The sequence below is a fragment of the Sceloporus occidentalis genome, unplaced genomic scaffold (assembly GCF_023333645.1).
Source record: "Sceloporus occidentalis isolate IW3139 unplaced genomic scaffold, rSceOcc1.0.p SCAF_3, whole genome shotgun sequence".
Lineage (NCBI taxonomy): Eukaryota > Metazoa > Chordata > Lepidosauria > Squamata > Phrynosomatidae > Sceloporus > Sceloporus occidentalis.
This window is the reverse complement of record NW_028316983.1, coordinates 17,211,271-17,237,564: the sequence shown is the minus strand read 5'-3', so window position 1 is coordinate 17,237,564 and position 26,294 is coordinate 17,211,271. Positions and strand designations below refer to the sequence as shown.

Below are 26,294 nucleotides of genomic sequence, written 5' to 3'. Positions count from 1 at the left end.
ATTAACTAAGAGCTTAAAGCAAGGGACAGAGTGCCTTGTGATACTGAGGTGCTTTTTCTGAGGAATCTGATCTAACTCCATTCTCACTATGAAAATCCTTGTTATTCACACATGTCTCAAATGCACCCAATGCACTTTTTCTGGAGGAGGCTGGCAAAACCCCCACTTAACCTGGGTTATTTGATGCTGGACTTTTATCAGAGTTTTCCTGAAAGATCCGCATTGAATAAGCTTTTGAATCGATTCGGATCGCTCTATATTGTTGCTTGAAAGGAAGGGAGCTGGTTCCATTTTAACCCAAATGATGGCGTGTGTAAAATAACAGAGGGGTTACAATGAACTTAAAGAGATTTGTGAACTCGAAACAAAATGGGAACAAGAAACCCCTTACTGTATGCATCAGCTTGGTGATGAGTGTGAATGCCCCCTAAAGCAGTAGATGTGTTGGCTATAGGAGCGCTATGTTATTTTATTTGCTTGGTCCATGCTCACCATGTCCATTTATAAATAAGTCTACATATATCAAAAACACAATAAACCTCTGGAATGCTACAAACTAGCCCAGAAAGTGCTTGAGAAGTTTACCTTAGTAAACTGACCTGTGTGCAATTTGAGGAATATTTCAAGGGCTTCACAAATTTCAGCTGGTACATCATTTTACAAATAACCATCATGCAGGACCAAAATGTACTGATTCTTGAAGCATATGGGCGAAGTTTGGAATATGGAAGCGCAAATGTCCACAGAATGAAGAAAAGACAGTTCATCAAGGACACCTACAAAACAACATCACCAAAATACAAAGTCAGTTTGCAACAAATTGCTTTTTTATGTTGTGCTTCAGGCTTCAATTATGTGACTTGCATAATCTACTTTGGTCTTATAACTGAAGACTTGCATGAGAACAAGGGTGATATTCTACAGTCATGTGGCATTCAGAGACTGAGAACTTTTATTTGGCATGAAGTTTGCAGATTGCAGCCCATTTATGTGATGTGATGAAGATTTATGTAGAATAAAACTGATTAGTCTTTATGGTGCCACAAGACTCTTTTGTACTTTACTCCAACAGAAGAAGACAAAATAATCCTTACCTCAAAATAAATGTTCTAGTCCTTTAGTTTCTTTCCTCATTTTGGAAAAGTTTGGAAAAGTTACTTTTTGGGCTGCATTTCCCAGTATCCTCCAAGCCAGTATAGCCTAGTAATACTTCAGTAGTTTTAGGAACTGATACTAAAACTCCTTCTCACAATCTTCTCATTGAAAATTACACTTAGGCTGTGATACTTTCTCTCCAGAAAGGCTCATTGCAGGCTTAGGGCCTGAAGCACAGGGAAAATGACCTCTCACATGCTATATGAACTCTGCTGGGTTGTGTGTGTGTGTGTGTGTGTGTGTGTGTGTGTGTGTGTATGCTTGTTACTTTTGGGGAACTGCTTCTTCCTTGTCTTTATTAGTGTATAACTGCCTTATGAAACACAGAGATATCTATCTGAGTGGACCATAAGACAAATTATAAAATCAAGATTGTGGTAACAAAAAGCCAGGAGTGGGGAAAGTGAAGCCTTTGGGACCTTTCTGTGGCACCTTAAACTCAACAGAAGCTTTCCCAAAGCCTCCAGATATCATACTTCCAAACTATCCCAGTTTGGCAGAGACAGTCCCGATCAGTGGCATCCCTAAGGTGGGTGTCACCTGGTGAGGGGGGCAAACTGCCTTGCCCTCCCCTCAGCCATCCACTGCTGCACAGCCCCCCACCCAGAAAGACCTACAGGGTACGGTGCGGCTGCTCTCTGCTGCTGCTACTGAGGGGCACCACACTGCGTCTTCCAGAGAGCCTGTTTAAGGTTTTGTGCAGCTGCTGTGCAAGCAGGAAAGTGCCCTTTCTCACTTGACCAGTAGCCATACCAATCACCCTGGGTTTACTACCCCACTGGGTGACACCCCTTCTGAGGTTTCATCAGGTGCAGTCCACACACGCAGCACACCCTAGATCTGGAAGCATAAAAATCTTGGTGCAAGCTTTGGAGACCATAGGGCACTTAATCCGCGGGAAAAAAAAATTTTAAGGCAGGCTTGGGGAAGATGGGGATAGGAAGAATAACTTTAAGACTTGCATTGAGACATTATGGGGGGAAAGGTTTAGCAAAGCATCAAATTATTTCCTCATTCCCATTATTTCTGAAGACTTTGCCTTGAATAGGATACTTATTTACTGACCTCCTGAACAGTGATCCAGATAATCCAAACAGATATAATCTTAAAGATGTGCAGCTCCAGAAATCTCCATGCAAATGCCTGCACTGACTGAACTGCTGTCAAGAACTTCAGGACATGAGGTGCCAAATTGTCAACCACATTTGCCCATTTACTCATTTTTTCCACTAAGGAAAGAAAACAATTGGTGTTTGTTTGTTTGTTTGTTTAAAGCAAAAACAATAGAACTAATAAAGCCTTTGATTGCCACAAAGTTTGTACTGTATTTTCTGGTGTATAAGACTACTTTTTAACCCAGGAAAATCTTCTCAAAAGTCAGGGGTCGTCTTATACGCCGGGTGTCATCTAATAGGGCAGGTGCTGAAACTTCTGAGCCAGACTGGAGAATCTGCAGTTGGCACATGTGTAACTGAAAGGCAGAGCAAAGTGCAGACATCCAGGATGCCTGGGGTATGGAAAAAAGAGCTGTGTTTGCACTACCGCTCTGATAGTCTTGGAAACAGGGAGGGCTGGGCAGGCAGGGAGAGCTGACCAATCCAAGCAGGCTTTGCATACAACAAGTTTTCCTGCTAAGTATCTGCATGTCATAAGCATTTGAATTAAAATTACCATATTGAAATCAAATCTGATGTTTTTTTAATTTTTATTTGGTCTGCTTTGGAAGAGGGGTAGTCTTATATGGCGAGTATATCCCAAACTCTATATTTTAACTGGACAAGTTAGGGGTCGTCTAATATGCCCAGTCATCTTATAAGCCGGAAAATACGGTACTTTTCAATTTGCCTCAAGTATAAAGAAAGAACACGGCAACTCAACTATTGTGACTTCCCATAAAAACATGTCAGTTTGGTGAAAGGCTGAGAATTCTCTTTTAGGTATCTTGACCCCATCTCACAAAGAGGGAAAGATTATTGAACTGGTTTATAGCTGTATAGTTGAGATGCACTAAGTGGCACTAAAGATTAAATATGTGGAAATGTACTTTGTTACAATATCACCTGAAATTGAATTAATACAGAAGATGTCTCTACCATAAGTGAAATATGGGTGTGATGGAGGGATCAGGCACAGTTTAGGTGATAGTTGTCAAGGATGCTACCACTATCAGGACCTTTTTCCTAGCAGCTCCTTGGCCCGTGAATCCTTGCTATCCATCTGTTTGCAAAAAGAGACTGTTTATTCTAACAATTTTTGGGAACTGTGTGTTTTTAAGGAAAGGACTTTTAATAGCATACTGTATTGCTTTTTAACTTTTTCCATGAAAATATATAATTTTTCCATGATAAACTCCAATCTGTGGAGATTTTAACAAAGGGAAAAGTGACAGGAACATAGTGGGGTGCTCCCGTCACATTTTCCCTTGTGAAAATCTCCCAAGTATTCTAGTTGTGGGGAGGAAAGTTGAAGAGCAAAATGCTCTGTATCAATGATCCCTCCCTGACAACATATGGATTTTATATGCACACATGCACGCATATACGCATACAACCCTTGTTCAGTTACTCAATCAATCATAGGGATATCATAAATAAGATGACCAAAATAGCCTAAAAGGCTGAAAAAGCTCAGAAATGGTTTTTGCATACATTTTGCAATCCTTGTAAAATAAATTTACATACTTCTAACAAACTTGGATTGGGGACAGAAAATGTACATCACATGAGAGAGTTTTAATAGTTCTGCATTCTACACTTGGCAGACTTTGTAGTCTTGTGCATCTATCAGAGCCCCAAACATTGCCCCCATAAAACTGCCCTGGGCCCAAATTTAATTTTTTCCCCTTGGCTTGATGCCCTGAGCAACCCTGGGTAACAGATTCAAGCCAGCCAGCATTCAGGTTCCCACATCGTCATAAAGTCACTCCAGGACATTGTAGGAAATGTGGCCTCATGCACCCAGCAGTGCTCGGTGCTATGCTGCTGTTGTTCACCGCCACTGCTGCCATGTAGGCCTGCCAGGACCCCACTGATGGAGTAGGGAAGTTTACGTCTCGGTCTTTTCAAAACTGGAGTCAGCCAAGTTCATACACAGTTCATACATATTACAGTTTGTGAAGAGGAATTTCACTGAAAAAAATCTGAATGTTTGCAGAACGCAAGCTATTTTTATTAGCATGTATTAAATGCTATGTTGGTTTGTATGTTTTGTATACTTTCAGCAGAAGAGTTAAATCTTTCATCATTACCCAATTTAGCATGATGATTCTTTCCCATGGTGTTTAAAGACTGGTCCAATCCCTGTTGGTGTTCAGCAGCCAGCCTGTTGAAAACACAGAAAACATCTAAGGGCCTCAGTTACTGTTTAGTTTTGTGCCTTTGCTTTAGTTAGTGCGTAGAGTTCAGGCCATTCAGAAATACACTGGCCCTCATCGTTATAGATAGTATAGGGAAATCTAGCCCTTAAAATACTTTTCAGACATTTTTTGAAATGGAGCAACAAAAGTGAATTGAGATTGGAATAACTGTACAGGTTCTGGGTCAATGTTTAAATTTCTCTTTTTAATTATCACAGAGTGAGAATCCTATATGGTTTCCAGTTTAGGAAATATACCATTATGTGGTGGGAGAGAGATAAAATGAAATCAAAGACATGGTTAATTCTTAGCAAAGGTTGCTGGTATTGTGTGATATAAAGTTTATTTTTCTTCAGCCAAATAGCAAGGGGAAACCTGGACACCCCAACATTTAGACACCAAGAGTATTAACTGCAAGATCAGCATTACTATTCCTTTTTTCAGGCCAGCATTATTATTTTTCTTTATAAGTCAGCAGTATTATTATTATTATTATTATTATTATTATTATTTGTAGGCTAAAGACAAAGGCTACTGAAAGGTGTACACTGAAATTGTAACAACTTGGGAACAGGCAGTGCAGCTTGTAGGGGAAAGATAGATAGGAAAATAGATAGGCTTATAACAACGGGAACATTTAGAAATCAGCAAGATTTCAGAGTTTCAGCATTTTTAAGGCTTGACTGCGTGTGTTCAATAGACTAAAATGTTAACCAACAGTTGTCAATTATCATCGGTTAGAAAGGAGGTAAAGTTGTACACTTCACAGCTCGGCCAATGAGACTTGAAGGAAGGATTTCTGTGGTTGGGATGGGAGATTAAATGTTGTGTAAAATACATAATGATTTGTGCCTCAATTTTTTCTTTTCTCTGTTCATCCAAGACTGTGGACTTGGAGAATAAAACTAAAGTTCTTTTTGAATTCTGCTTGCTTCATCATTTTGTCCTGGGAGAAAAGTCCATTATATTTCTCACAGGTATCACATTAGTATCATTAAATTACAATGTCCACTGGGAATGTTGTGGGAAATTCTCTTGCACAGTTCCCACTTTAAAAAGGGGGAGCAATGCAAGAAAGAGAATTCTTATAGTCTTCCATTGCAATTCCAATTTACTGTACAGCAGTTCCCACTGACTGTGCCCATTGTTTCTAGGAAGTTATCTATTCATCTTAATCTCTGCAAAATGAAACTAAACAGTTCTTCCCTCACATAGACAAACTTTGTTTGCAACATTTAATGTTATCCAAATACAACCAAGGTTGAGATGTTGCAATATTAAATTGTTTTACTATGTAAGTAACATATTAGAAACCAACCATGTTAGTCTGGGGAAATAGCAGAATTGAAATGTATCCACGGATTTCAGTCCATTAACAGTGTGCGGAACAGAGACAATGGTACTGGTACACTACGCAAATCATAACACCAACTAATCCTCCAGCCTCATGGGGGCTCTCTTGTCCAGTTCATCAAGTCTTTTTTTTTTGGTTCCCAAACTACATTCCATTTCTTATTCACATGGCTATCTGTTCATCTTGGCTTTAGGCAACATCCTTCCTCCTGCCTCCCCCCCCCCCCCATGACCATAATTAAAAGTGAACTTATCATGTCATCTCCATACCCACAAAGTTTTGCATTCTCACTCATAGCTTGCTTACATATGTCTGTCCCTGGACTCTCGATTCCACCCCATACATCTGAGGAAATCTCATGCTACCAGCTTCTTTCTTTCAGTTAGGCCCGAAATAGGTGGGGCAAATACAGAGTCAGCTTCCGTCCTTAGTCTCAAAGGTGCTACAAGATCCCTTTGCATATTAGAAACAAGACCGTTTCCTTTGTTATGGTGATAAAAGAATCTCCTGTGATGACATCTCCTATGATGAAATGTACTTGTTCTTTCCTAGGATGAATCCCTTCTCATGGAAGCTCCTTACTACAGGAACATAGCCAAGAGGGGGGTCTGTGGGGTCCAGACCCCCCCTTCCATTACATATAATGAATGGTGTGCACTGCTGCGCCACCATGCCCAAGCCCTATTATAATGGTGGCTCTTAGTCTGGACCCCCCTTCCCAAAATCCTGGCTACGTCCCTGCTTACTATTTTAGGTACAAATTGGAAAGAGCCTCTGACACTGTCCAATAACTGGTTTCTCCTTCCATCTCTAGGAAATCAAACCTAAAGAAAGCATATCTTTTTTGTTTTAGTTTGTTTTAAAGGTAAATATTTCTTCATTATTTTGTTATATATCTCATAAGAAAATTATATCTTTAAAATTTAAAGTTTAATTGGTTTATAAATTTATACGATGTTCCTCTAGTAAATTGTCCATGACGTTTTATTTCACTAATTCATGTATGGGACAGCATGTGATTGGCTAAGCTCAGCACAGCCCTCTGGCTATGCATTGCTGCCTGATAACAATCTTGGGTTGGCAACAAAAATCTGAGCCCCAATGATCTGTTGTAGAGAACTGTTGGGGTAAGTTCCACTTGATGGAATCACAAGTTATGCAGACCTAAGAGATGGTTGCTTCAGGGCATCCGCCTAACCTCAATGGCTCTGATTCAGCTGTAGCCATACATAATAAAATATGTCCATGTGCTGCACAACTAATTGTGCAAAAATGTGGGTCGGACATGTGTGTATCTAATTTATACCCTTAGTCATCCATCCAGCAAGTGATATGCATGTATAATGCCGCTTATGATTGTGGTTCTCCTTAAGGAGGTGGGGCAATATGGTATGATCCTCTTTGCACATCAAAATAATTCAAAGACTGAACAAATAAAGTATCATATTTGTACTGAACACATCCCTCACTTTCAAGCTCACCTGTTTTGTAGTTTCTGTATGTTTTCCTTTAGCCTGCAAATGTCAAAGGCAAAATAGGCAACATCAGGGATTGTACTGTCAAAAGGGAAGATTTAAAAATATATATTTTTCGTCATCTGCTCAACATCTGGATCCCATTAACTGGAGATGCCAAGAACTAAATTTGGCACCTTTTTCATACAGCGATGTGCTCTACCAGTAATGTATCCTCTCTGTCTAAGAGCCAGATTAAAATATGCCACAAAGTATGTCAGGTTTTTAAGAGGCCTAGTAGCATGACTAAAAACCTGACATTTAGTCAAATTAAGCATTTGTCCTTTAACATTTCACAGATAAAAACTGGGATGTATGTGGCCAAGCTACACCAGAGTATGGACAAGATGGTAAACATATTAATAAGAAAGAACAGCCAAGGTATGAGAGGTTTTTGCCTGATCCTCCTGGGAAGAGCAAAATTATATCCCTTCCTCTCCTCTCCCCCCTGCTGAGTTAATGGAGTACTTTGCACTTTGAGCTCAGTTTGCAGCCAAGGAAGTAACCTGAGGCTGAAGGGGGGCAGTGGAAAGAGGAGAGAGAAACTGGGACATTTAAAAAGCAGAGCCCCTAGGGCTCCACATTCAGTTCCTGGGTACTCTGCAGCTGCTCCAGGAAAATAAATTGAATAACAATAGCACTGTAACTCTACTCCTAAACACCATTAACTTGTAAGACATAGGATAGGCCTCTAAGGAGCTCTGCCTTAGAAACTGATTCTAAAAAGGGCCCCGCAAGTCAAAAAGGTTGGGAACCCCTGGTCTACATAATTTAAATACCCCTTACGCTATTCTAATAGAATGTAATCCTGCCATATGCAATTCTGAGGAATTTGGGCTTTTTGTGAACTGCTTTAGTTCTGCAGTGTGGATACACCGTCAGATATGTGAGCCAGTCTCCTTAAATACTGACAGATAGCAGCTATGGAAAAATCTGAATTCAACACTGTGGTTTTGGGAGGAGTTTTCTCCTTTTCTCATTGGAGTATTTCTCAACATCCAGAGGGGAAAAAAATCATACTTTTTACTGGAATATCTGGGTATCCACGAGGATGCACATTATCAAATGTGTGGCTGTCTGACCATTTTGTATGGATTTGCATAGTTGTACATTGTCAGCAGAGGAGGGGTGAATAGATGCAGATTTGCCCAGGGAAGTGAAGACAATTAAGTGTCGATGCATATGTGTGAAAATCTGCAGCAAATTGTATATGTGTAGACTCTCCTCAAGTGAGAAAACCAAGTATTAATCCCAACCATCCTTTCCAAATCGAGGAGGCCCTGATTTCTTTTTATCAGCCTGCTCGGGATCTGCATTCTGGGAACTCTGGGCTTCCCAATCAACAAAGTTTTTTCTCTTCCTTGGCTTGTGTTCATCTTCTTTCTCTTGCTGCTCAAAACTCATTGAAATGCACAAAGCCAGCCAAATTATTTTATGACCTCACACAGAAAAATCTCACAGGTACCTCTCCCCATTATGATCAATAAAATTATGAATTAAACCTTTAACAATCCTCTACCCTTTCACAACACTCAGAATCTGCTGCCTGAGGCAGTCACATTACTTCAACTCATGGTACAGCCACCCAGATGCCTGACAGTGACATTACTTGATTTCTCACAGTCAGGCTACAACATTATAATCACATTGTAAGCATGGTTTTGTAGAACAATGTCATAGTCAGAAGATTGGCACAAGGCATATTGAAAAATGATAAATAAATTTGGGGATATGGAATAGTAATACTAAATAATTAAGCTGAGAAAAAGTCAAACCACTATGTGTGCATTCATGATTTATCTGCTATGGCTAATGCTTTCAGAGGACAGGGAACTTGGGGAAATACTCCAATGAGAAAAGGAGAAAACTCCTCCCAAAACCACAGTGTTGAATTCGGATTTTTCCATAGCTGCTATCTGTCAGTATTTAAGGAGACTGGCTCACATATCTGAGAGTGTATCCACACTCTCAGAACTAAAGCAGTTTTGACACAACTTTAACGGTCATAATTCTGTCCTACAGAATCATGGGATGTGTAGTTTGGTGAGGCACCAGAGCTCTCTGACAGACCAGGTTGAATAGCTCACTACTCTTGATGAAAACAGAACGGAAACAGGTGGCAACTCAACCTTTTATTAATAATGTAAGAATTGTTGTGATTTTATTGAATGACTGTAATTTGTATTGTTTTAACTGCTGTAATCCCAGCTTGATCTGAAGGGACAGGCGGGAAATATAAATAAAATTTTACTACTACTACTACTATTATTATTATTATTATTAAACTGCAAATGACAAGATTCTGTAGGATGACATGATGGCGGGAGCGGGGACAGATGGCACTGAAGGGGAGGCTTGAAGTCGCCCCTTCAAAGATGGATTGGCACCGCAACAAACACACACCGCAGCCCCAATCTGCCTTGAAGCCAGCAAAAAGCTGATTTCTCCCACCTCAACATGGCTTGAAGCTGGCTGCAAGCTGCTCCAGAGGCATGAAGCATATAAACACTGTGCCACCAGAGCGTCTTGAAATCGCCCATGTCTGGGTAGCCACCTGGCTTCCTGGCAGCTTCAGGTTTATCAGAGCATGCAGCATGTAAACACCGTGCTCTGATGACACCCTGAAGGTGTCTTTTATGGCTATCTGTTCTGAACCAAAGTGACATCAAACTGCTTTAAATCTGCAATGTACAGTCGGCCCTTCTTATACACGGATTTCCTACACACAGATTCAAGCATCCACGATTTGAAAATGTTCAATAAAAGTACAAATTTCAAATATCAAACCTTGATTTTCCAATTTTTATAAGGGACACCGTTTTGCTGTGTCATTATATTTAATGGGACTTGAGCATCCATGGATTTTGTTATCCACGGGGGATCTTGGAACCAAACTCCAGCGTGTAACAGGGGTCCACTGTATACATCTTCAGTCATCTCAGCTGGCTATGTTATGTGTTCTTCCCCTCCCATATCTGTCCATTTAACATATAAAAACCAAGACCTCCATCCTCCTTGAATCTCATTTTGGGAGAAAGGCAGAATATAAATTATTTTAAATAAATAAATCCTTTGACATATTTGAACACTCTTGTTACATTCAACTTATTTTTTCCTCAATAATACTAGATATTTGAAGCTCTAAAAAAAAAAGATCCAACAGATAAAGATAACTTACAACTTGGTCAGAAGGTACACTTGAGTCTCAGTTTTCTTATTACTGGGGAAGAAAGAATTTAAAACTTTAATTCTTATTTGACTCCAACAGCAGGAAACATACAAGTTTTGAAAAATTATTAATTTGGACTACAAATGGCAAATTGTCCAGCTATCATGACCAGTGACCAAGCTGGCTCAAGGATTTTGGGAGTTACAGTCCAAAAAGTCACTTGTCCATGCTCTGCATTCGACTACTGAATATTTTCATGTGTAGGTGTATGCAAGCATGCATGTACATACTCTCATTTTCTGTATCTTGAAAAAGGAGAGCGACAATAATAAAAAGTAAAGTGTCATTTCACATTACACAAGGCTCACCATACCTGTATAGCATAAATGTTTGTCATTACAGTATTTTAAATATTTATAATATTCATACCCCTTGGATGGGAAGTAAGGCAGCTTCCAACATTATTATTTTTTTAAAAAAAAACTACCAGAAAAAATATTAGAATAAAAATTAAACATATCATCTTGGCTGAATCCTGTTGAGGAATTACAAATGTGTCACCTGGAATTATGCATTTCCAACTGTTCAGTATATCCCCTAGTTTATGGGGACATGTAAGGACCATGAAAAAACCCCAAACCCCACTTCCCAGGAAGCAGTTACTGCAATTTGTAAGGATCCATTCCACTGTTGCTCAGGAAGCTGTTGACTGATATTCCCAGCCTCCTTGTATGAGCAATTTCTAGTGCAAGGGGAGTTTGATACAGAAACTCTGTTTATGCCTGTTGCAATGGAGATTACACATGGGAAGGGGTAGGAACATAAAAACATAAGTCAGCTTCCAAAGCAGTAGGGGAACAGACCCCATCCTCACAGCAGCTACTTCTTGGGAATAGGGATTGGGGTGGTCAGGCTAGGAGTCACTGCATAACCAGATAAATACAGTGGTTGCACATTTGTGACTCCACAACAGGATTTGATCCCCATAAATTAAAACAATTTACTGCTCCTTGGTAAATAATAAATATAATTAAAATACATAAAGGTCATCGAAACACACTGTATGTATGACTTCTTTGCTGATGGTTTATTTAAATACAAAAATCTTAGCTTGTTGTTCCAGGGATGTTCAGGAGGGGGCTAACCTTGCCTCCCTTGGAAGGAAGTTCCACAATCTGGGAGCAGCAAATGAGAAGACCTCATGCCTGCACCAAATGTGCCCCTGAAGGGGGCTAGACTAAGAAAAGGACTCTCCTGTAGATCTCAAACTAGTCACTCACATACACTGGAACAGAGCCTTATATACCATAACCAGCACTTTTAATTATGAACAGAAAGGACTAATAACTGATGAAGCTGTTGTAACAGCTCCAGTCAACAATTTGGCCACACTATTTTGCATTAGTGTTTTTTGTTTTGTTTTTGTCACTGTTCTCACATAAAGCATACTGAAGTAATCCAGAATGTAATTAAATATGACTTAGGGGCTGAACAGCCAGCCCCTAAGAGGCAGCTCCATGCTACTCTTGGAAGCGCTGGCTTGGGAACACGGCAACCATACACCACACCCCCAACCCAGCAGTTCTGCAGCACAAAAAGATGCTGCAAAAAGCAGTTCCTTTTTGTGTCCTGGAAAGTGCACACTGGCTGCTGCTGACACGGCTCTTCCACAACTCTTTGGCTCAGTGTATGTAAACGCTGCACCAAAGACATGTCATGATGCTTCCTGCTGTACGTGAAGGTGGAGTCGGGGCACACAACATGTGGTCACCATGCCCCCACTCTGCATTTATGTCTGCATTTATCACCAGTAAGTTTAGACCCTTACTATGGGCAAATCAGACATCATTCAAAACAGATACAGATGGGCATTTACTTTAATTATGCAAATACACTTCTACCCACTGGAGAAAACCAGGAATCCAGGTTCAGGGGTGAATCCAGGTGCAACTTACATCTTCAAGGGGAAGGTAACCCCATGTAGCACAGGCTGAATCCCCACTTCCTGTGTTCCTTTCAGATACACATGCATAAATATTTTTTATTACAGAATACAGGTTCATTAGACCATGCAGAATACCTCCCAGATGAAGAAACTGGCCTGATGGAGATACTGCTCAAATCTGTAATCGCTAAGAAATCATTATGAAAGTAATGCAGCTGAAGGATACAAGCCAGAAGAAAGGCACCAGGAAGCAGAATCCTTGTGAACAACTCCATAGCACTGAATTGCTCAAGACCCAGATCTTTTAATCTGTCAAGTGAAAAGAAAAAAAGGTCAGGTTAGTAGTGAGAGGGATTAATTATTGCACATTACAGAGCAATAGGCATAAGGTAAATACAAGGACCATATTTAATTAAAACCAGGGTTGGGCAACTTTGAGGGATCCAGATGCACTTGTTTGCACTTGAGGCTATCTTGGGACCTAAACCAAAAACACTGCCCCCACCATCAAAATGAAACAAAAACTGGTAGTTGCTGGAAGTCCTTTTCTGGTATGGAAAAACAGGTACTCTTTAATGTTAAACAGTGAAGGGAAGTCCTGTAACCTATTTAGAGTTGAACTGCGGCTTCTTTTTTAAAAAATGGTAAAGCAGTGTAGATGTTAGTTGGTTAACCTGTTTGATCTTTTCGTATTTAGTTTGTCTTTTTATGTTTTTGCATAGTTCTGTTAAGTACAGTATGTCTTTTAATGTCTTTTTGTATAGCAGTTATTTAATGAAATGTGTGATATAAAAAATAATTTTTAAAAAAAAAAGAACTGCTACTTCCTGAGGCTTCCAGGAATGACAGTTTACCACTGTCAGTCACAAAATGGCAGTCTGGGGAATTGTGGGGCTTGAGGTGGGGCTCACAAATGTTTTGGAGAGTACATGTAGCCGTGTTTTGGACATATTCAATTAAAGCAAATGATTAAGCTAGCCAAATATAAGAAAGGAAAACCTAAATATTTATCTTCCTTCTCACGTGCCCTGTCTGTGGCTAAACAAACTTATTACAAATCATTGATCTCCGCCAATGAGAGACACCCGCAGCATCTGTTCTCCACCTTCAACTCTTTGCTTAAACCTCCCTCTCCTCCTGTCTCTTCATCATTCTCTCCTAATGACTTTGCTAATTATTTCATCTCAAAGATTACCACCATTCGTTCTGAGATAGTCCCTTCTGATTCTTCTTCTGCTCATAATCTTCTTTCGCCCTCGCCTAAAAAATTTTTCTGTTTCCTCCTGCTTCTTTGGATGAACTCTCTACACTTCTGAACTCTTCCAAACCTGCAACCTGTTCTCTTGATCCAATTCCTACTCGTCTTCTAATTTCTATAGCTCCCTCTTTTCTCCCCTCGCTTCTCCATATCTTCAATCTCTCTCTCTCTACAGGCTCCTTCCTGTCGGACTTCAAACATGCTCTCATTTCCCCAATTCTGAAAAAACCTTCTCTTGACCCCTCCTCTTTGTCTAGCTATCGTCCGATTTCTCTTCTTCCCTTTCTTTCTAAAGTTTTGGAACAGGTTGTTTATTCTCACTGTCTTGAGTTTCTTGAAGCCAACTCCATCCTCGATCCCTTTCAGTCTGGTTTCCACCCAAGGCATTCTACAGAGACAGCTCTCACTAAGATCTCGAATGACCTTTTACAGGCCAAGGCTAATGGCCTTTACTCTGTTCTCATCCTTCTTGATTTGTCTGCAGACTTTGACACCATTGATCACTGTCTTCTAGTTGATATACTCTCTGACCTTGGGTTCTCAGACTCTGTTCTCGACTGGTTTAGATCTTATTTGTCTGGCAGATCTTTTGCAGTGGTCACAGGTGGTCAGACTTCATCCTCTTTTCCTTTATGTGTTGGAGTTCCCCAGGGCTCTGTTCTGGGTCCCCTTCTGTTTTCTCTCTACACACTGTCCTTAGGTAAACTCATTAGCTCTTTTGGTTTTTACTACCATCTGTATGCCGATGACACCCAGTTGTATTTTATTTATATAGCGCTGTAAATTTACACAGCACTGTACATACAATCTTTTAATTAGACGGTTCCCTGCCCTCAGGCTTACAATGTAAAAAGACATGACACAAAAGGAGAAGGGAGTGGTGGTGGGAAGGGGATAAAGTCCTGGAGTTCATCTCTCCCTCAGAGGCCTAGACCAAGGCTGAGTGATTGGAGGGAGGGCTTTGTTTCTTAAGGATAGGCCCGATGGCATTGACCTACCCTCTCTTCCCCTCAGAGGCCAGGATGGAGCCAGATGCCTTCTGGGAGGGCTCAGTTCCTTTAGGGAGGCCCGATGGCATTGGCCTATCCCCTCTTCCCCTCAGAGGCCAGGATGGAGTTGGATGCCTCAGATCCAGACCACAGCCAAGGCTTGTAGATTCTCTTTATACAATATTACCAAAATCCGACCATATCTCTCTGCCTCTACTGCCAAGATTCTGGTCCATGCCCTAGTGGTCTCACGACTTGATTACTGTAACATCCTCCTGGCTGGGCTTCCTCTTTCTCTCCTCTATCCTTTAATTTCTGTCCAGCATTCAGCTGCACGCATTATCACTTCCGCCCACCGCTCTGACCACATCTCTCCTGTGTTGGCATCCCTTCACTGGCTCCCCCTCCCTTTCCACATTCAGTATAAGCTCTTGCTGTCGACGTTTAAAGCCCTCCATGGGCTGGCCCCTCCTTACTGATCAGACCTTCTTTCTCCTCACCTTCCCATAGGGACCTCCGTTCTGGTAGTCAAGGTCTGCTGTCCCAGCCCAGGATTTCCTCTGCCCCATCTCGGATTCGCCCCTTTTCACTCGCTGCCCCTCACTCCTGGAACCTTCTTCCCCCACCAGCAAGAGCCATCACTTCTTCAACCAGCTTCAAAACGGAGTTGAAGACTATCCTGTTCAGAGAAGCATTCCCAGGCATTGCATAATTGTCACTTGCTATTTGATGTCCTTCTGTTGCCTGTTTTATTGAATCATTTCCTGTACTGCTATGTATTTTATATGTATTATTCTACTAGAGAGGCAGGCTAGCTCCAACAGGCCTCCCTGGAAGAAGATTAACCATCCATTAAGAAGCCAAGCCCTCCCTCCAGTCCATCTCCCCTAGTCAAGGCCTCGGAGGTAGAGAAGAACTGCTGGCCCTCATCCCCTTCCCCACCACCACTCCTTTCTCCTTTTGTGTTGTGTCTTTTTAGATTGTAAGCCTGAGGGCAGGGAACTGCCTAATTAAAAGATTGTATGTACAGCGCTGTGTAAATTTACAGTGATTTATAAATTAAGGATAATAATAATAATAATAATAATAATAATAATAATAATAATATTTAGGCAAACTTTGAGTGTGAATTTGCCATCTAGGTCAATTAAGATTATCACAAGGGGGACGGAATAGGGACAGGATTGCTCCCCCATCTTTATCCTGTCCATGACCCAAGTGAGAGTGATTGTGTAAATCACTTTCACACTACAGCCAGATGAAAAGTACTTTTAATACAAAAACAAAAGACTGCAAATGATGGCTGAAAGTGCTTTTCATTTGGTTGCAGTGTAAAAATGATTTGTGAAATCACTCTTACTCGCACTTCCCTGCTGGGTCAAGTGTGGGTCAAATGTGAAAGTCCTTCCTGCAATCGGGCAGGAAGGATGGGACGGGATGGGACAATGACGTCCCACCACTCATTTGATAATCTCCAATGCTATTCAAGGCAATGGTTGCCAGTCTTTGAATTAGCAGCTCCTGGTCTGCAGAGAGCTTCCAGAAAAGTAGGGACAGATGTAGCCTGTGTGTGTGTGTGTGTGTGTGTGTGTGTGTGTGTGTGTGTGTGTAGGTATAGATATAGATACTGTATATGGTACCAGTCCCTGACACATTATAGGAAAAGAATTGCCAGTTCACCACATCAATAGCCTGAGAAGCACTGCCCTAGGTCACCCTAACTATTCACTGGAGATTATGCTAGTGCTCTTTTAAACAGAACTAGATATTCACAGGATTCCTGCAGCAATGTATTCCACACACTCACAAACATTTGATATAGAAAATAACTTCTATACTATTAAATATATGACTCATAAATACCAGGTCAATGCAGGAAAAATCCTTGTAGTGTCCAGGCATTTTATTGGTGCCCCACTCCAAAAAACAATTCTTCACTAACAAACATTTATGTTTTTCATGGAAGAGATACCATTTGATGAGAAGATGTGGCTATGCAACAAATAAGTGGGTTTTGGGTTGCAGTTTAGGCGCTCGGCCTCTAAAAGGTTCACCATCACTCACACTTATGGAGAAGGAGCTTCAAGATTACCACAGTGAAAAGAGGGCAGAATTCATTATCTTATAGAGTTAAAAAAAAGAGGGGGGGGGGCTTCCCTGACTGATCACCCAGAGAAGAATAGTAAAATATCAACTTGTGCAGTGATGATTTCTAAATTTGCATTTGAACATCAAAATCTAAATCTGCTACTATACAATGGATATCAGAACTTGCTGAAAAGAAGCCCAAGATAAAAATGAAATTTCAATTGTTTGGACAGACTCCTTACCTCTCCTCTGATATTTGCAAGGTGTTTAGGTAAAATGCAGACACCATCTCAAATTGGTAGGAATAGATAGCAATGAGTACCACCATTGAATAAGAGACAACAGTGAGCCAAAAGCCCTTCAGAATGAGTCTCCATGTCTTATAATGAACCTGAAACCAAAACATTCCATTCCAGTTAGTACTGGGCCTGAAACTATAATCTTACAGATATTCTAGAGATGGATATGTATAAGAGACATAGGCAGGACAAGTCAGTTTCAGCTGCAAAATATTAGCAGTTCTTCTGCCTTTATGCTGAAAGGAAAATGTGTCAACAAGTAAGTACAATATGTCTGAAAGCACCACAATTTTCTCATTAAATTCATGGAAGCATGTGAGATGGAACAATCCCATGTTCCATCTTTTCTCAGAAATGTCAAGCCTAATGCAGTCTTGAGCAAGTATTTAAAACCCTCTAGGCATTGTCTGCCTTTGCTCTGTGTCTACTGCTGTTTCATCTGTTCCATTCTCAGGTCTCTAAGTCAACCACTTTCTGCAATCTGTCTTTTTTCTTCTTGCTCAAAGAAAGCAGGACTTTGTGGATTTTGTGGATACATAGGAGTTACATCCACATAGGAACTGCAAAGAGACAGAAGTTTCTCCAGGTTGTTAGATAGCTTAGCAATGTGTGATACGGCCAGGTTGTGACTAGGAATGGGAGAAATAGTTGGTCATATGGGGGCAGTTTGGGTTTCAGTGTGAACACACCTTACTTTGCAATTCCCAAGTCAACATATAAACTAGAATTCAGATATCTTGCAGCATTTGTATTCTTTTGGGGCCTGCAAAAAGGTGGATTGGGGCCACAGTGTACAGTTGCTGTGGTCCCAATCCAGCTTTTTCAGGTACAGCTTCAAGCCTCCCCTAAGGGCAGTCTGTTTCACCCCAAACTTAAGATCAGATAATTGAAGAAATTGAAACTGGCAAATTCCTCTATATCTAGATAAGCTCTGATAACAGGCCTCTGTTCTAGGGATGTAATTCTTCACTACATTTCCTCTTGAAGATAACAAAGCAATTTCAGCAATGTTCTTCTCACTGCAAGAATGTCTTTGAAAACTGCACAGTTTTTAAAGGCTATTCACAATGCAGGACTTAGGGCCAAAAAGGGCCGCCCCCTCTGAAGGCGGATTGGGGCCACGACAACCACACACTGGAGTCCCAATCTGCCTTGAAGCCACCCGAAAAAGGATGCAACTAAAAGCCAGCTTTTCCCATGTGTGGGCAGCTATCCGGCTTGAAACCAGCTTCTTGGGGGCATGCATTGTCTGCACACTACACCTCCAAGACATCCAAAGCCAGGTTTTTATGCCAGCCTGTTCTGGATCTTAGTCTACCAAAATAAAAACAAACAAACAAACAAAAACCCAAACCCACGGGGTTGTTTTGCATAGAAATCCACATTTATTTCTGCACTGAACTATTATTTTCCACATAGAAAAGGCTATTTTCTGTGCAGAAAATGCTGTAAGGAGGGATTAAAATTAATCACTATAATTAAAATTGGGGATCTGTGTAAAATCAGCACATGGTTGGTTTGCACAAAAATAACATTTTCTGAACAGGAATTAATATTTTTGCATTGAAATATAACTTTCCACACTGGCAAGTCTGTTTGCTATGCTGACATTTTCACAAAACCACCATATGTGAATTTTGTGAAGAATAAATCCTTAACTGTGAAGACTCTCATCAGTCCAGGATTCTTCTCATTAGTTTCTCAATGCTCAAAAATATGTTTTTCTACCATTTCCCCGATATCTTCTAATATTCTTTCCGTCACAACTCCCTTCCACCAGGAAGAATCATTCTATAAATAAAAAAATCAAAATTGCATTCACACTTGTAAGTGAAAGAGGCAGACCTCAGGTAAATGAGATGTGAGTCTTGCTTACCTGATACAAAGCAACGTTGAGCAGAAAAAGCAAAATGTAAAGGATTTTGTACAAGGCAACCTTTCCACTGAAGCTGACAATAAAGAACATGACAGCACAGAAGTAAATCCAATACTTCACTAGCATCCCCTTAAGCAGAGAACCAAGGATATCCAAAAGGATATTGTGCTGTTCCTCCATTTCTGCAATAGAAGTTTAAAAATTCATTCAGGGCAATCAACATATTCCAATTGCCCACAGCCATCTTTTGAGATAAGACTACTGTGGAGAAACATTTACATTTATCATACAATGTCTGTCTCCTTATCATTTAAGGAGGCAGATCTATGTACATTACCTAAGATAAAACCACACTAATCACAATGTAATAATACTATGTAAGAATACATCTTATTAGTCACGTATAGGATTGCAGTGTAAACTGTAATCCTATGCATACATATTTTAAAGTATTATTGATTTCAGTGGGTCTTCATACCTTCCAACATTTTGCAGATGGACTGGACACCTGGACATGTATGGCCAGGATGTCAAAAATTATTAACGAAGAATAACAGATAAGCTAGAAGAGGCTGCAGCAGTTTGCCTTTGCCTGTGCCTCCTGGGAAAAAGAAGTCCACCCTCTGCTCTCCTTTACTCTTTGCTGTAAACTACTTTTACAGTTTGAACTCATTTTCCACCCAAGGAAATAAGCTGAAGATGAAGGGAGACAGTGGGAGGAAACTGGGACATTTTAAATGCAGCTGAAAAAGTGGGATGACAGAGGATAAATCAGGACTGTCCCCACCAAATTGGAGAGTATGTAACTTATTAAGAATGCATAGGACTGATTTATTGAGCTGCTATAAGTTATTTTTGAAAGAGTACTATGTAAACACAGAATACATCCCTTCCACAAGTTGAGTTTTTAGATAATGGTTTCAAGAAACTGCTAGTAAGGTCACTGCTATTACAAAGTTTCCAGTATTTCTGAGAAATATATTATCTGCCTTTTAAAAATTTTATGTGTAGGATAAATCATTTCCTCCATCCATTTGTACAGAGCTATCCATACTGTATTTAGTACTACACCTTCTTACCAGTCTCATTTACCATCACTTCCTTGAGTGATGCATCCTCTTCTTTTCTCTGCCTTTGCTTTTCTATCATGTGCTGCTTCAGCAAGAGCCAAAAGGTAAAGAGATATAAAAGCTGAAAAGAAATCATAATAGTATTTCTATTTGAAGAGGAAAATAAATTCTCCATATAACTCCGATATCTTGTGGTGCCTGAAGATGGAGGGGTCTGATATATGTGTGTGTATACACTCTGTATGGCATAGATACCAAAATAATCCAGAAAATCAAGTTAAGTCCAAGTTGCTTATATTCATTCATTTTACAGATCCCTGACCCCTGTTTTTCTGAGGATGTGGACAGGATCCATGGAGACGTGAGAACCATCACATATAGATGAGTTTTACCCTTCCTGACTTATTAAAAAGGCCAGAGAGTGAATGGCTGGGTGAGTAAGGAAAACACAGCAGGGTTCCAACATGCCTAAAAGAGACGGCCTTAAGACCCTATTTAAAAAAGGACTCGCTGGATCCCTCTGTATTAGACAATTACTGGCCAATTTCCCGTACTCGGTTTCTGGGCAAGGTATTGTGGTAGCTTCCCAGCTCTGGATATTCCTGGCTAAGATGATTTATCTAAATCCATTTCAATTGGAGTTCAAAATGGCTTGGTCACCCTGGTAAATGAGCTTTAGAGTAACTGGGTGGGGGATGTTTGTTCTTCTGGGTCTCTCAGTGGCATTCTATACCATCAAAAAGACATCCTTACTGGGATGTACTCAGAGGCAGTATTTTGCAGTGCCTCTGGTCCTTTCTGGAGGAGCAAACCCAGAAGGTGATGCTAGGGGAATCCTATTTTGTCTCCTTGGCCATTGGCCTGGATGTGTGTGTGTCCCATAGAGGCCTCATGCTGTTCAATATCTACATAATGTTGGTGGGAGAAGGGTCCAGGACTTCAATGACATCAATGTGCTGATGACCAGCAATATCTGTCCTTTCACCTCAATCTAAGGAAGCTGTTTTGGGTCTAAATCATTTGTTTCTAAACTGATGCCCAGTAACGGACTGGACAAGGGCAAATAAACTGAAACTGCTTCTGGTTAGTCACAAGGCAAAACATCTGAATTAAAAGCTAGAGTGTGGGGATATGCCTTGCTAAGAATTCCTACATCTGTGGAAAGAATCAGAGAATTTACTAATGATTTAATCAGGGAGAAGACACAGCTCATTTAGGATCACATAACTTTTCATGCAGAAGGTCCCTCCCATGCAAACACACACCAAGTATCTCCAAGTGCTTTGCACCAAGATTTGAAGGACCTGTTGCTAGTCACAGTAGACATCACTTAGCTAAATGGACCAAGTCAGGCAGCTACCTAAAGCTAGTTTAAGATATAATTCAAAACAATCTAAATCTGATGTACATGCAAAGAACTCAATGATAGACTTTACCTTCTTGGCTATCTACTTATTTTTATTTCTAATATGCCCCCAAAAAATGTTAGGCATGCCTACTCAGCCATAAGTCCTAAGGTGTTCAAAAGGAATTTACTTCCCAGTAAGTCTGATTAAAATAGGACTGGATCTTGAAATAATGACACAGAACTACTTGGAGTATGCTCACCTTTGCTCCCAAATGAACACAGGGTACAGCGTAAGACTTCAAATCCAAGTCAATAAGCAATGAGGTTGGCACTCCAGGAAACCGTTCCTCCTGTGTAATATTAATTCCAGCAAAGAAAGTAAGTATCACCAAGAGATTTCCATAGGTGACAAGGAAAGGTGAGCTAAGCAAGGCACAGAGACGACGGTTGCGCGCCATCCAAATAATACAAGACCAAATCAGCAGGACAAAAGTCAGCCAGCTGTTATGAGTTATACTCCAAACCTGCAAAAGGACACATTAAGAAGTTTAAATTCTTGTGCATATTATTTTTAAAAAAGCATACACATTGATGTGGAAATGAGACAGAATAGGAAAAATAAGAAACTGAGTGGAATCGCATTTGACAAATTCATCCATCCCTATCATTATCTTACTAGTTCTCACATGAGGGCAGGGTTTCGATACTCGGCAAACTTGATTCACTATTTAAAACTGCTGTTGGGTTCTCATTGTTAGTGTGGCAAAATACTTCTTTTGAAGTTCTCATTGATCATGAAAAACATAACCTAGCTCTGATACTGCTAGTCATTTTCAGTTGATAACAACTCCAGATTAACCTGTTCTGCTTTTGTTCAGCACTGCATGTACCATGGGCCCTAAATACAGTTAAGAAATCATGGGAAGTTTTAAATCTGTATCTTACCATCATGGCAATCAAGGCAGTGATGTAGCTCTGATTCATAATGAATTGTGCCAAGGCTGAAAAGGTACTAGACCCATTTCCTTCAGTGTCGTGTTCTCCATCAGTTTCAGTTGCATTTTCAAGGTGTATTGTATCTTCTACAAGAAATATACAATTTGGATCAAAGGATAAATAACAAAAGTGCCTGAATATTCAGTGTCTGGTTTGAGTTAATGATGTTTTTGCAAACCAAGTCTCACCAAGTTTTACTTGTGAGAATGCATTATGAGAAGAGATAGACACTTCTTTGAAAATTGAAGAAAAACATGTATCCTAAGATAAAACAGAAGGAAAGTGTATAACAAGGGACAGAGAGAACAAGCAAGGGAGGGTAGGCAGGTAGGCAGGTAAGAAATAACTGGGAGCTGATACAGGTTGTATGTATATGAGAGTAAAGCTGGCAGGAAGACAGACTGTGAAATGTCCCCCCTTTCAAATAGGTCACTATCTGAAAAACAATCTTGGAATCAACGGTCATGGGAGGATCAAGCTCCACTGTCTCTCTGATCTAGCTATAACCCACTTTAAATGAGCTACTTGTATTAACTTGGAAAATGGTAGCTTGGGAAAGATGTCTGTATCAAACTAACATGCAGCTCTGCCCTACATTTCTAGGTTATGCACACATTTCTGATTTTAGATTAGAAGTATGTTCTTGACTGTCATCAGAGTTTGAATCCCAACTCAGCCTTGGAAATCCAATGGATGATCTTGGGCAAGTCACACTCTCTTAACCTCAGAGGAAGATGAGGGCACAACACCTCTGAACAAATCTTGCCAAGAAGACCTCATGATAGGGTCGCCATAGACTGGAAGATGACTTGAAGGCACACAACAACAATAGCTCTTTCTTAGGCTGGAGACCACTTTGTCAGATAGACAAAGTGTTGTTTTTAAGTTCTATAACATAATAACATTACCAGGATCCCTTATATAAACTAGCAAAATCAAAGCTTGCTTTTTGGAATTTGCACATTTTAAAAATATTTTCTTGCCATGGATTCTTGAATCCATGCATAAAAAAATCCTTGGATATGGAAGGGTGACTGTATATGTCTGTCTCCAAAGGTACACTCTTCCTGCCAAGTGAGGATAACACTTCATATATTTGTGGTCTCTGGTCCACAAAAGCCTACGCAATCATATATTTGTTAGTCTTTGGATAGATTTGCCTCTTTTATACAACACCTGCAGAGCTGCTCTTCTAGATTCTGTGCTAATGGCTTCATTTGGCAATGCTCTCATGTACTGTAGAAAGTTCAGGCTGTCAATGTAATACTGCAGTATAATATACCTGATAAGGAAATGCTGTCTCTTTCGGTGGTGTAGGCATCCTTATCACAGCTACTACGACTCTGACACTGCAAGAGTGGGAAATCCTGCATACTTCCACTCAAAAGAGAAGCCCCCTAGGCAGAAACGGAAACAGTTTTGATTTTGTACAAAACAGACTTCTCAGAATCCAGAACCAAGGGAAAATGGTACTCTGCACTTCCCCAGGTGGAGAGAAGTTACACTGACAGCATGTAAACTACGGATGGATTTCTTTAGAAGGAAAGACTGGCAGCTTCTGGTATTTTGTAATATTTTCCGTTTGCAGTTTTCCTTGTAAACATTTGTGCTTCTAAGAAGTTTTTAATTCTGGACAGTTTCATTACACTTTTTTCACTTTTATTTGTTTATTGATAATAAAATATGACATATACATTATACATTAAACAATTTCATTTAATTACATTTTTAAATTTTGTATGTTCTGAAATTTTAACTACTACTGTAAACTGCCTTGAGTCCCAAACCGGGGAAAAGGCAGGATAACAACAATAATAACAACAACAATATTTAGGATGGTTTATTTAAAAATAAAACTGAGCATGGATGAAAATAAGTAACATAGCTCCCTCCCAATGGGAGTATACTCATTCCTCCACATTTGTGGATTTGACTTTTGTGGATTTGTTTATTCACAGATTTTATTAATATGCTCTCTCTAGGAATATCTAGGTCCTCCAGCACAACTCTATGGTGAATTTTAACAAAAAGTCACACTGAAGGACCTAGAGATTCCTAGAGAAAACACTACATTAGGCAGTTGTAGCTCCTCCAGTGCAAGTCTATGGTCAATGTCTGGCAGATATTGACCACAGAATTGCATTGGAGGATCTAGAGATTCCTAGAGAGGTGTTCTCTCAGGTAAAACATAGTGTTTTTGTTCTTTGTGGTTTTTCCACATTCATGGGGCTCCTGTGCCCCTAACCCCAGCAAATGTGGAGGGATGAGTGCAACAACTAAACAGATCTCCAGAGAGGCATACTAACATTAATTCAGCTCACCGCCAATTCTAATTCTGTGTCTCTTTAACTCTCAGCAGAGCTTGGAACATTACATTTTTAAAAGGTAATTTGTTTTTGTTACCCATTACACTGAAAAAGTAATCCTCTGTCTTTACAATAATATAGTATGTAACATTTTAGGCTGCTTTTTGCACTGCTTGTAGGTTTTTATATCTTCAATTACTATTTTTAGAGAAAAAATCTTAGGATTTATAATTACAGCGCTCTAGAAATAAAGTTTAATAATAATAATAATAATAATAATAAAATGTGGGTCGAAAATGTTTCTAAAAATGCCCTTTAAAAGTAACTTATGAAAGCAAGTAAAAATGATTATGTGCTACACTCAACAAAGTGACTTAATCATTACATTACTCTTGAATTGTAGCTTTGCCAGTCCTTCATTATTCCCCAAACTAATATAGGTAACAACACTGCTTGTAACTCCCCTTGGGTGCACCTATGCTGTAGAAATAATGCAATTTGATACTACTTTAAGTGCTGTAGCTCTATACTATAGAATCCCGAAATTTGTAGTTTTACAAGGTCTTTAGCCTTCTCTGCCAGAGTGCCAGTGCCTCACAAAACTACAAATCCCAGGATTTTGAAGGATGAAGCCATGGCAGTTAAAGTGATGTCAAACTGCATTATTTCTACAGTGCATATGCACCCTAAATTAGGGAGTGAAGGAGTCGCATTCCTCCAAATGGCTATCATATTCCAATGATTTCAGAGGAGTCTCTGCATCCTTGCACATTTATTCATTCCCTGAGCATGCTGTACAGATTGCAGGTAAATTGCATAACAAATAAGATACCCACAACAAAGTTCATAAGCAGTACTTCACCTTGCCAGTTTCATTTGCAGTCACCCATAGTTCAGGGCCCATCTTCACTTCTATGTACCCTTCAGGCTGCATCTGGATGGCCTCTTCCTTTCTTTCCTGAATGATGTTAATTTAAGATGAAACTCCATGAAGATTCCAACAAATGGTGCTATTTTTTATGTTCACAGATCCAAAACTAGTGGCCGATACATGTTTTAAAACCGTTTGCAAGCATTGTGTAGAAAGAAGGGTATAGGAAGATAGTTACCAAAGGAAAAAAGGGATATGTGGGGAGGGGTATTAACCCCCCACAAAACCAACGGCTGTGTTCCTCTTCAAAGCATGTCTCTCCTAGTTGGAGGCCTGTTGCAAGAAGTAAGCAGGTTGAAAGAGAGGAAAAAATGGGCACCTGCTCCTGGAAGCAACAATGTGGGAACAGGGACAATTCAGGTCTTCTTATCAAAAACATTATATTGTATTCAGTTTGGGGTTATCACCATGAACTAGGAGATGTATTGAGGTCAATACAAAGTCTTTAGGTCTGTTATGAGTCTGCCCCAATGTTAACAGTGCTCCATTAAGACTAGAAGTTACTTCCACTTCTATAGACACAGGCTTGGATATATGCATTCCACATTTACATATATGATCCATGTCTATAAGTTATCTGACACTGGAACTGGTTAACAAAGTTAAATGGTAAAGCCAATCACACCAGTTTGTCACAAATC

The 26,294-nt window shown here is 40.0% G+C and overlaps 1 pseudogene; it reads right to left on the bottom strand.

Moving 5' to 3' along the window:
* The window catches only part of LOC149315605 (piezo-type mechanosensitive ion channel component 2-like), a 94,953-nt pseudogene that overhangs the window by 50,240 nt on the left and 18,419 nt on the right, over window positions 1-26,294 (bottom strand).